The 12,134-nt window shown below is 43.9% G+C and overlaps 1 long non-coding RNA gene across 2 annotated transcripts in view; it reads left to right on the top strand.

Moving 5' to 3' along the window:
• LOC142826760 (uncharacterized) overlaps nt 1-12,134 on the top strand; it is a 109,941-nt gene that overhangs the window by 46,165 nt on the left and 51,642 nt on the right. The window contains exon 1 of one of the 2 annotated variants that reach the window (XR_012900993.1): nt 3,661-3,905. The exons of the other annotated variant lie outside the window; for it this stretch is intronic. This is a non-coding gene — a long non-coding RNA (uncharacterized LOC142826760). Of the gene's footprint in view, nt 1-3,660; nt 3,906-12,134 lie in introns of those variants that run through there. 2 annotated transcript variants of the gene reach the window in all.

The following is a 12,134-nucleotide window of genomic DNA, read 5'->3' as shown; positions in this document are numbered from 1 at the left end:
TGTGTGTGTGTGTGTGAAGTAGCTTAAAAATGCTAGTTGCTAAAAAGATGCATAGAAGCTATTCCCTGAGATGCCCCTCCTGTGCGGGAAAGGGATTTCTGTTGTGTAAAGAGGAAGGATGAATTCAGGACATTGAGGTGTAAAATTAAGGCCAAAGCTGAAATGGCAGCTGCAAAATGCACACGAGCCAAGCAGTAATTTGAGTGCACAAAATGTGATGTTGCAAGCGCACCTCAAAATCCGCACGTGGAAGTATCCATCTAAATTCGGCGAGGGTGTGAATAATAGAGCAGAGGGGCTCAGAAATGGCACAGCTCTGCCTTACTATAGACGCCAGGGGCAACAGGACTGAGAGCATTTGAAAAATCCCACTCTAAGTCCTTACCCTGTAAAGCCCCTCAGTGAATGTCAAATTGGAGTTTTGACTAGGGAAAGGGCTTCCAGATTTGCCCTTTTTATTTTAAAAATGTGGCCCCGCTAGGGGAGCTATCCTTTCATAAAATGCTACGTGGACTCTGCTGTGTGTGCACTGTGGAAGCATAGTTAAGGGCCAGAGCTTCAGCTGACGTAAAATGGACTTACTGAACTGAAGTGAATGGTTCGCTGCTGATCTTCACCAGCAGTGGATATGGCCCAAGATTGTTCTCAATCTTTCATAGTACAGTAGTGAATATAAAATGTCCAGCCCGGGCTTTCATTGATATACCCCTCGATGGCAATAAGCCTCTCCAGAGGAGTATTTCAGGCATAAGGTGGCAGGCTCCTGTAGAGTCTTACAGGGCTCCCTTGTAGCAGGAGGCCTGCAAGGTGTGGCAGCACCGCCCCAGACAACCTCCACCAGCGTAGCACCTATGGAGCCTTGTTCACAACTTAAAGCTGGAACCCTGGAAGGAAGACTGCGGTGCAGCATGCTGCCCTCCCCAGTCTGGCTTCTGGCCAGCCTGAGATGAAGAGAAAGGCATTGCTTGCCATCATTGTCTTCTGAGAATCAAAGAGCGGCAACTAATCCAATACAATTCAGAGGCAGCAAATAGTCCAATTACAGCACTGACACATCCAACAAACAATGTTCTTGGTTCAAACTTCTTTCTTATAGGTATTTTGACCTACCTATTGGCATTGCTCAGTCTTACATACACTGAGCCTTGAATACTTTTCTTATCCGTGTTCCTAATTTTGGGAGACACTAAAATTAAAGGCATGGTAGTAACTGGATTCAATAAAAAGGAGCGATTGATGTGACTATTATCCTCAGACTGCTCTTGTTATGGGCAAAACCACTTTGCTGTTGTGCCCACGATTACATAGCTTCACTAAGTAGTGACAAGTTGGAAACTCTGATGTCATATTTTCCCTCCTATGTGAAAACCCTTGGAGGGAGGGGGGAGAAAGTAAAGCCTAATATAACATCCTATGGTGCCTCTTGAAAAGGAAGGAATGAACTTAAGAAATGACCACTGCCTCCAGCAACGTTCCTTCTTATCTTTTCCATCCATGTGCAGATTTTTTCCATGTATGGATGGAATAAATTTTGATGTGCACCAAAGCATGTGCAAATGTGCACCACCAATAGAAACACAAATCCTAGTTGTGGATGCTCTGCTGATCAGCTGGGCAGCATCCGAATTTCTCCGGAGTGGCTGCACAAGCACACGGCTTGCACGGAACAGTGGCCTCCAGTTTGTAAGACTCTGTCTGGAATACAACAACATTTGGGATCCCTGCTATCAGAGGTCCCTGATTAATCTAGTGAAAATAGTTCTCATCCTATACTTTCTAGAGTAAGCATACTGCTACTAAACTACTTAAAGATGCTTTGATTTATAGCCAGCCAGCTCTGTTGACTATCTCGGATAGGAGTCTTGAATATTATGATGTAACTGAACAGAATAGAAACTGTTCCTTTCCCTTTTGTTATGGGACATGTCTAGGGGGTGTATGGAAGGAGTGAACCTGCACGTTGTGCATACTACATAAGCATACTGTCCCATCCCTGTTCTGCTCATCCCACCTCTCTCACTCCCTGCACTTGTCTATTACTCTAATTTGTATTTCCCTTTTAAAAAATAGATTGTGAGCTCTTTGGGGGAAGGAACTGTTCCTCACTGTGTGTTTGAACAGGGCCTAGCACAAGAGAAATCTGCACTGATTTTACTGTAACACAAGTCAGTAATAATGAGAGTGGGAAAGAGGAGGGGAATGTGCACACACATCCCGTTTCATATCAAATGGGTCTGTTTTGTGTTCTCATTTTAAAATACCAGTTATTCCTTGTTTGTGTTTAACAGTATAGTGACTTCACTGGAGTTATACCTAGTATGAATTTGGACTATTGGCCCACATTCAGCCTTGGCATAAACAGATGACTACCATTGACTTCAAGTAGAGCTGCACTCATTCACTACACCAGGTTTGAATATATTCCATGGCATTTAAGATGCTTGCATTTGGGTATGATTTATTCTCCCCTTCAATGACACAGCAATTGCACTTTTTTCAGATATTATCCTGAAGTTTTCCTTTTAAATAGAAGCATTCTGGAGCTAATTTAAAGCCCCGATGCTTTTCACTAGCCCAGTGAGATCATACTGGGTCATTACTGGATTATACCATATAAAAGACAGAGGCACTCAGATTGCATTTTAAGATTTGCTCTGCATTGTAGATATCTGGTGTGTTCTGTTTCATTTGGTCACAGAATCAGAAAACTCTTGATCCAATAAGCTACCAACCTGCCTGCAAGAATAGGACTTAAGATACTCTGAGGTGAATGATACATTTTAGGCTGTAATAGAGCATCGACTGAGGTTAATAGCGTATCTGTAATCAAAACCACCCCCTAAAACCACAGTATTGCTGCCTCCTGTGTACAGATTGTCATACATGTGTCCCATGTACCAGAATATTATTTTTTAGGTAAAGGGTCCGACCTACCAGAGCATCTTTTGATATCCATTAGTAACTAATGTAATGTCTGCATTGTTCATGGGCTAGTGGAAAAAATACTACATTATAAAGGTTTTATGCTATACAGACTGCACTGGGTTTTCTATGTGACTTAGAGTCTTTAAATGACATTTGAAATAATCATTGTATCCTCAATACAAGATTTCTTTTCTCAGTGGACTTCTTTTATGATTTGCTATTTAATCTGTGATCTGCTAAAATTACTTAAAAAATAGAAAAAATGTGTTTTTAACCAGGTTTGCATCCCATTCACACTATCCATACATGCTAGCCACTCACCTAAAATTAGCAAAATCTTAGGGAGATAAATTGGCTTTAAACCTTGGTTTGATGATCCTACTAAGACATTCAATTAATTCTGTTTTGCTACAAGCTAATTTATGGCTTTATGTTTATTCAAAAAAATGTTGAACATACAAACCAGTAGGAGACAAGGTAATGAATTATTCTACCTTCCTTCATGCTCTTGTCTTCACACTTCACTACAGTGGAACTGGTAAGAGGGAATATGAAAGAAGTGTCTTTTGATGTATGAAATGTGGTATTTTCTCATACTGAGCAGTATCTAACTGGTGTAAACACATAATCAGGCCCTCTAGGAGATGCTAATTAGTGCAGTAATGTTAGTTTATTAATTGCCATTACATTTTCCTTTGTTTCAATGGTGAATGTGTCTTTTCAGGAGAACAGATTTGGTATGACATGTCTGCAGAATTTGTTTGTTTTCATGGCATTTAAAGTCACGTAGCCTGATAAAGCTGTGATGCATTAACAGCCATCGGTGAGATCAATGTTTCTGCGACAAAGTCCACAAAGTGAATGTGCTGCTGCAAGACTGGGAAGAAGAGGAGGCAGAAGTACCCATAGAGGTTTTGATAGCAATTTACTGCTCCATCCCGCTCCTCAGTGTGTTTTTAATGAGCGCTCCAAAATCACAGGTAGTAGAACTTTCCCTTTTTGATGTGGCAGAATACATTGATGAGACATACTGCAGGAGAATTAGTTCAAAGGCAAACAGCCAGAGAATACAATTACATTAGGTGAGGCTGCTGTGTATAATTGAGTTCCTCCCATCTTTGGAAAGTGATAGAAGACAGAGTTACAAGGAAACTGTCCCTTAACAATTCTCTCTTCCTGCATCTCCATCTTCTTAATATAAATCAATACTCTCCCTATCTTGTTCACATTTTTAAACTATAATAATCACTTGCTGTATTGCCCATGCCAACGTATGAAAAGACAGAAATACTTATTTCAGTAAATAATAAAGACCCAATTGTTCAGCCCTTCTGAACCTACTGACTGGGGTCAGTTGTAAGTAGGCAAGCAGTGGTGGGAGATGTTGGGGGAAGAGGATGTAGAACTCTGAAGAGATTAAATCAATTTGCTTCTTGTTGCAAGCGGGCAGCAGTTGCTTAAAATACTCTACACAGTTAGATGTTGCTCTTGCTGGAAAACGGCTTAGTGGGATCTGTGGACTCACTAAAATAGGTGGCTCATTACCCCAAATTTGACATGAGAGGTGAAGTTGCTTTCATGGGGTTGGGGGAGGGTACCTTGGGTAAAAACCCAACTTGCAGCCAAATTTTGGGGGAGAGTCTGAATTTCTTTGTTAATAAAGCCACACCATAGGAAGTTTTTGATTCTCCAGTGTGTGAAATTCTGTGGTGTTATATTTGAATTTTGTCTTACATCAGTCTAGTAAAGGAGCGCACAGCTTCCTGCAAAAGTGAATCTAGTCCAAGGGCCCTATCTAGGAAGTTACAAATATCTTTTTACAGATGCGTACATACTTTTGCACAATTTTCTTTAATTATATTGTGGGTTAATTATACTATAGGGCTCATCAAAATCTGGGACTAATAAACTCTACTTAGAGTTTTAATTCTGTAAAATAGGACCATATTTTAACAAGTCTTTGAACAGCTCCTGGCACAATGACCCTAATCCTGTCTGGGACAACTGCTGGACATTATTATACAAATAATAATGTGACTGACTTGAATTAGATATAGCATGACCATGCGGCAGGAAGGATTTCCACATACATACCCTACAGCAGTAGTTCTGAACCTTTTTGATGCCAGGGACCGGCAAACTCATTCACAAACTTTTGGTGGATTGGTAACATTCTCTTTGCATATTTATTATGCAAATGAAGAATATGCAAATAAAACATTACCGGTCCATCAAAAGCCCAGCCCCCAGAGCTCCCAGTGCCTCTCCAACCCCTCCACTACCCTCCCCAGCACCAGCCACTGACCCCAGAGTCCCCTGCACCCAACTCCCCCAGTGCTAGCCTCCTGTCCTCAGAGCCCCCCAGTGCCAGCCCCCCATGCCAAATGCCTCCGTGTTAGTTCCCTGCTTCTTAGAGCGCTCATCACCAGACCACCCAGTACCATCCTCCTGTTTTCAGAGCCCCACTGCACCCAGCCACCCCAGAGCCTCTCCCAGTGCCTGCTCCCAATATTAGCCTGTTCCCAAAGCCCCCCAGTGCCAGCCTTGCCCCCATATCTTCCCACAGCACTAGCCCTGCCCCTGAAATCCCCAGTGCCTGCCCTGCCCCCCTCATCTAACTCTGCACTGCTCCCTGTGTTGTAGCGGCTCTGACAGCCAGGGCTGGGTAACAACACCCTACGTCTCCCCTCCCACCTTGGCTGTTGGGAGAGGCATGTCTTGCCCTGTGTCTCAGACAACCAGTGCTGGGCTGGACGAGGGTCTCGGAAGAGAGGTTCCCTGTTGAGCACTGGTTGGTTGAGAGGCAGGGCAGGTCACATCTCTCCCAACAGTTGTGGCAAGAGCAGTATACGCCAGCGTCAGCCCCCAGAGCTGCCAGGGCCTGGCAGCCAGAGGTCCGTGGCCTGGTGCTTGGGAACCACAGCCCTACAGTCCTGACTGGCAAGATTTTTGCTGCTTCAGTCAAATGGGTTTCATTGAGAAAAGGCTGCCAATCACGGTGAAGCATGTGTTAGTTTTGTGAAGTCATCAAACAGGGCACCAAGCTGAGATGACTACATTCATTTTCACAGCTTTCCTCCTAAGTGGGGGTGGAGCTTAGATGTAAGGTTAGGCCCTTACTCATAGCTGGCATTTTATCTATGCATATTTATGAAGTGTTCTTGGCTCACTGCTGGCATTGCCCATCTTGTGGAACTTCACGTTATGTTGCTAGTCTACTGCTGCCTGGGACTGCACTATGACAGTTCCTGTGAATTTCAGAAAGGCAGACTATGCTGCATAATTAATAATGCAGTATGGGAAGTAGAAATATGAGCTGATTGTCTTCATCTAGTGGATGTGTAAATTTGTCCATAATGACTGCATGTTTATTATATGTTAAATTCATGATCTTCCATAAATATTCGCTTGCTTAGACCTCTACACATGGGTAGAGTCACAGTGGAATTTTACATGTATGGAACACATCTTCGAAGTCCTAATTCATTCCCCTATTGCACTCTACATAGTGAGAATGAGTCACAGTAACAAATCCTAGTACTAAATTGAGGACTCAATTTCTGTTAAAGGAATGTATAGCATAAACCATAACATTAATTAGGTTTATTTTCAAATACAAGTAATCAGTGCTAGTTTTACCCATATTAGCATACAGTGTTTAAAAATTCTGTCCAAAGACTGCACTCACAAATGAACAAATTGGATGTTGTGCTTCTGTAAATGCGGTTTCCTTATATCCCAGGTCAGGGTTATAAATGAAATGTGAATTTTGCATTCAGCTTATAGCTCCAGCATATGTTCAGTAAAGTTGCTGAATTTGGTTGCAGAACTATAATGGGAAGTGGACACTAGCTTTGAAATTTGTTGGAAATCTGGAGACAGATAAAATGGCATGTCCTCTGAGACATGCTCCATATATGCAGAATCTATCTGTATAAATGAGCCCCTTATTTAACTGGGAGCATACTGTATATTCCATCTGCAGACTGAATGATTGCTCCATTTCAAGCCTCCTGACTCCCATGGAGCCATCTGGTATGTGATAGTTTGTATGAATAGGTGAGGATTCCTGCTAACATAACAGCCTTTAACTACTCAGAGTTCTGATATGTAACACTCCCTTTCACATCTGTGTACAAAGCCATAACAAAATCCCAACACTTTATTTGGGTTTTTTTTATTGACACTTACTTTTCTCTAGAAAGCTGGTTGGGATTGGAAAAATGGATTACATTCCATCAGATGGGTTGAATTATTAAAATGTTGGCTAAGAGGGGACTTCATGTTACCTGGTGTTTATGAATTTTTCACCCACTGTTTGCTTAGAGCTAGGAGTGGGGTGGGAATGTTTTGGATAGACATTTTTTGCATGTCGCCTTGAAACTTCCTCACATAAGGAATCTAATAATTTGTGAGCACTGGAGAGTTGGAAGTAAGTGTCAGCAAAGGTGGACAGAACAAACAGAATGGAAGTGGGGGCAGAGAGAGAGGGGATAACTGGAATAGCTTTAGTATCTCAGGCTATGTCTACAACTGCAGTGCTATTTCGAGATACCTCTGGTATCCCAAAATAGTTATTCTGCATCTTTTGAGTGTGCCTGTTATTTTGAAATATAACAGGCTCGCTATTCTGACATCTCTGTAAACCTCATTTCACAAGGAGTAAGGGACATTGCGGAATAGTGATTTATTTTGAAATAAGTGCTGTGTAGGCAGCACCACATTTCAAAACAAGTTATTTTGAAATTAACTCAAAATAAGCTATGCAATTTGCATAGCACAAATTGTGTGGCTTATTTCAAGCTCTGGGCACAGTATAGATGCACTGACCAATGAAATCTAGTTATATAAACTTAAGCGAAACAAGCAAACTTTAATTTTAGCTTTCTGAACAATGGGCCAGCATCAACAATATGATTTTATGGTTTCTCTCCAATATTGATTTTCTGTGGGTTGGACTACAGTGCAAACTTACATTGGCATAGCTACATCTGAAAAATCCCCTCTTTTAACCCAGAGAGATGTCACTAAACTGATCTAACCTCTGGTATAGACAGAGCCAGCTGGATAAAAAATTCTTCAATTCACTTAGCTGCCGCCTCTTGGGAGATCTGGATTAACTATAGTGATGAGACAATCTCTAGTGTTGCCATAATGAGTTTCTCCATGGGAGTGCAATAGCTTTCCATCTGTATAGGGTACTTGGCTGCCATCTTGTTTTAAGGCTTTAGTGTGGTTGCTGAAAATAACGGTAACCCTTTCCAATAGAGGGATCGTTCATTCAAACATCATGATGACAGTAGGTTTTGACACATCCTGACTGAACTGAATAGTGTAAAAATCCAGGATTAATGGTAATGCAGTATGTTGTTTGTTGATGCAGCATCATATCTAAGCGTATTTCTGTAGTGCATGTTAGCATTACCTCACTTTGTTTTAGCAAAGTGTTGCCCCACAAACATGGGATCACTTACACACACAGAGCTCTGCTCAGACATCTATTGCACAATACAGCATCCTGAAAGCAGCTGTAAGGAGCTCCCTTTGTCTGGTCAGGGTTCTTCACTTAAGTGCTTGTGGTGCCTGATTAAATTAGTAATCAGAGATATAGTCATGCTATTTTGTGACTCTGAGAGCCTTGATTGTGGATTATATTTACAGACTGCAATTTCTTTCTAAATGGAGCCTTTTGTATTCAAGGACCTTAAGAGTCTTTCAGTCTGAAAAAAATCCAGTTTACTTCATAGATCAGCTTTTGCTGTGATGCCAAGATCTCAGTCAGGCAAGCTGAGTGAAATACTTTTCAGTTTTCACAATAAATATAGCCATGGAAAGTTCATGTTTGGTGTGGTGGTTTTGTTGACCTTTTACTCTGAAAAATTGCACCATGTTGGATTGGCCGAGGCACTGAATGCCTTAACCTCATGTAGCCTCAAAATAACAGCATTTTTGTGACTGTCAAAACTGGAGAGAGGCTTGAACAAAAACCACATAAATGAGAACACCAAACTTGTGGTATTCAAAATCCACGTGCAGCTCCAAATTCAGTGGCCTGTCTTTAAATAAAACAAAAGAACTGGAGAGTTAGCTTGTTCAAAAGTCATGTTTAAATTTTATATTTTTCATTAATACCATCAGACCTGTATCACAAGTGATTTCTCTGGTGTGAAATGATGTTTTTTTAACTGCCAAAGCTGGTTTAAAACTATTTGTTTGACTATGTTATATAGTGAATAATGGCAGGGTTGGTGGATAGGACATTAAACTGGGATTAAGGAGACCTGATTCTGCTCCAGGCTCTGCCATTCACCTGCTCTGTGCCTCTCTTCTCCTTGCATCCATTGCCTATCTTCTCCAGATAGACTGCTTAAACTCTTCAGGCCACAGTTTGTTTTACTGTGTGTTTGCATGTGTCACTGCTCATTGCTGGGGATCATCTTCGGTTTATCACTCTGCCAGTCTGATGGCCTCCTCCTTCAGTTGCTTACCACAACGTTTCTCTCTCTGGAATCAGACTACTCCTTCCTCATGACCCAGGGTTGGCCCCTCCGTTTTCCCCTTTCAGGATATCTGAATCTGACTGGATGAGTCATCGTAGGCCGTCTTTCACTTCACTGCTGATACCGTGACTTGTAGGGAAACCCAGACCCGTCTACTACTCAGGGTTCCAGCCAAGGGAACCTATGACTGGCAACTCCAGACTCTAATCCAAGACTCCTTTGTTTCCCTAGTCTGCTTTCTGCCTTTATTTTCTCCTCCAGCCTCCTTCCAGGATAGTATTGGAGCTTCCTCTGTAGGAATCCCTGTTTCAACCTTCTCAAGCTCTTGTCTGAGTCTATACTCCAAGGTATATTCTAGGGTTTACTCTCCCCATGGAATCCTCCTTGTCTCTTCTTAATGCCCCCCTTTTCTAGGGTGTGACTGTAGAGTTCCTTCCCATAACCCCCTTTTTGCTCTCCATTTCCTACTTTCATACCAGCTCAACCTGCCTCTGCTCAGCTGGGCCTCATCATCAGTTAGACTTTCTCAGCCCTGATTCTCCTTCATGTGCCTCCTGTCACAGGATTACTTGGTCCTTTTTACTTACTCTGGTCTTGTGTAGGGTAAACACCTTATCACGCTGCAGAGTCGAGAAAATGAAGCCCTGATCAGGGTTAGCTCCTCTAGTTGCTGTTGTAATATGAACCATAACTAGTACTAAATAAACATATTTTTGATTAGCTTGCTGCTCTCACAACTCCTCAACTACTTTAGAAGTGAAATAGTTTAATCTCATTTTGAAATGTATTAATGGCCATTGGGAATGGGTATAACCCACACATTTGCAACAATACTATTTTTTTATTTAGGTAGAATTATAGCTGTCTCATAAATGGCTTCATATTTCTCAGTAATTCTGCACTCCAGACCAAGGAAAAAACCTTCAAATGAGCAAAAATGTTACTCTCTTTGAAAGAGCCAAACACAATTAAATTGGAAATGCACTAGAAGCTCAAATGTGGTGAATCTATGAAGTTTAAATTTCAATTCAAGTATCTGAATCTGCCTCTCTTGCTTCTCTTTGGGTACGTCTACACTACAGCATTATTTTGAAATATCTAATTTCGAAATAATTATTTTGAAATATCTAATTTTGAAATAATTATTTTGAAATATCTAATTTCGAAATAATTATTTTGAAATAAGATATTTAGAAATAATGCGTCTACACACAAAATGCATTTCAAAATAGCATTTGGCTATTTTGAAATAGCACGTCCACACTGAGTGGACGCTGAATCGCATTTAAGGCCGGCCAGAACCAGGCTTGGCAGGGTATCAGGTCAGGAGTTACTTTGTGTGGCTGCTGCCTGAGGCTATTTGAGGCCTGTGCTTAAAGGGACCCCCCCCCCCCCGGACAGCCGGTTCTCAGGTTTCCTTGCTTGCTTGCCTACCTCGATGAGGGACAGCAAAGCATTTTGTCTCTGTGTGCTCTGGTTGCCCTCACTTGGGACACCACAGCACTCAGCAACATGGAGCCAGAACTGCCCCTGGGCACTCTGCTGCCTCTCATGGACACGTTGCTGTGAGTCTGGCTGCACTTTCTGCAGGCTGCCATCCAGGAGGTCCATCGGGGGGCTGTCAGTATCCAGGAGGCCCTGAGGAAGAGTGTCCACCCTGAGGAGCACTAAGAGCCTCCCTGGTCTGCCCCACTGGGGGCTTGTACCTCATTCCTCCCTGATGTCCTTCAACTTACCCCTCCCTAACCCCCTTCCTGATGTCAAATAAAATACATGTATTTTCATAAACACAAACTATCTTTATTTAACAAAACTGGGGGAGGGGGGACGAAACTCTGGTGAGACTAGGGAAAGGAGGTAGAATAGGGGAGAAGAGAGGGTGGGAGAGGGGAAGGGGAAACCTGGGAGGAGGAGCTGAAAGGGGGAATGTAAACGGGCTCAACCCCCAGAGTCCACTATGTGCTAATCGTGGTACAGAGAGTTCAGCCTGAGAAGTCACCCTTAAGGCCGTTGGCCCTTTTATCGCGCACACTTGCGTTACACCCGAGCCGGTCGGCCTGCTGGCGGAGTAGGGGGGTTCGGGCCCGCCCCCTCTCCGAACCCCGGCCCAGGGCCCTAAAGGCAGGGACCCGTGGTCCCTCCCTTGTGGATGGGGGAACGCCCCAAAACACACCCGCTCACGGGCTCCACGACCCCGCCCTGGGCCGCTTTCTGCTCCACCAGGCCTCCCGGCCCGCTTCCCTTGACCTCTCCTGTCTCACCTCTCCCTCCGTTTCTCTCCGCCTTGCTCCATCCACCGCGCTCCCCTCCACCGTGCCAGCCCTCGGTTTAAATCCCCCGCCGGCTCTGTTCCCCCCTTGCGTCACTTCCCCTGCGGCGCCTCCTGGCCGCCCCTCGCCTGTGACGTCATCATCAGGCGCCTCTCCGGCCCCTTCTTCTTGGGCCCTGCTGGGCGACGCACGCTGCCCCCCGACGCTCCCTGTGCCGGCTGCCGGCGTGTTCCGGTAGCCCGCCGTGGCGGGCTGGGCCGTGTTCCCCGCCCCCCGATGTGGCTGCCCGGCGCCTCCCGGCGCATCCTCAGCGCGGGGCGTGAGTGCCCCGTCCCACCGCCCGGCGCCTCCCGGCGCACTCTCAGTGCGGGGCGTGAGTGCCCCGTCACACCACTCCCCCCTCGTCTCATTACTTATACTCGCCCCCTCCCCTGCGGCT

The sequence above is a fragment of the Pelodiscus sinensis genome, chromosome 2 (assembly GCF_049634645.1).
Source record: "Pelodiscus sinensis isolate JC-2024 chromosome 2, ASM4963464v1, whole genome shotgun sequence".
Classification (NCBI taxonomy): domain Eukaryota; kingdom Metazoa; phylum Chordata; order Testudines; family Trionychidae; genus Pelodiscus; species Pelodiscus sinensis.
Note: the sequence above shows the minus strand (reverse complement) of the source record. Positions and strands in the feature narration are given on the sequence as shown.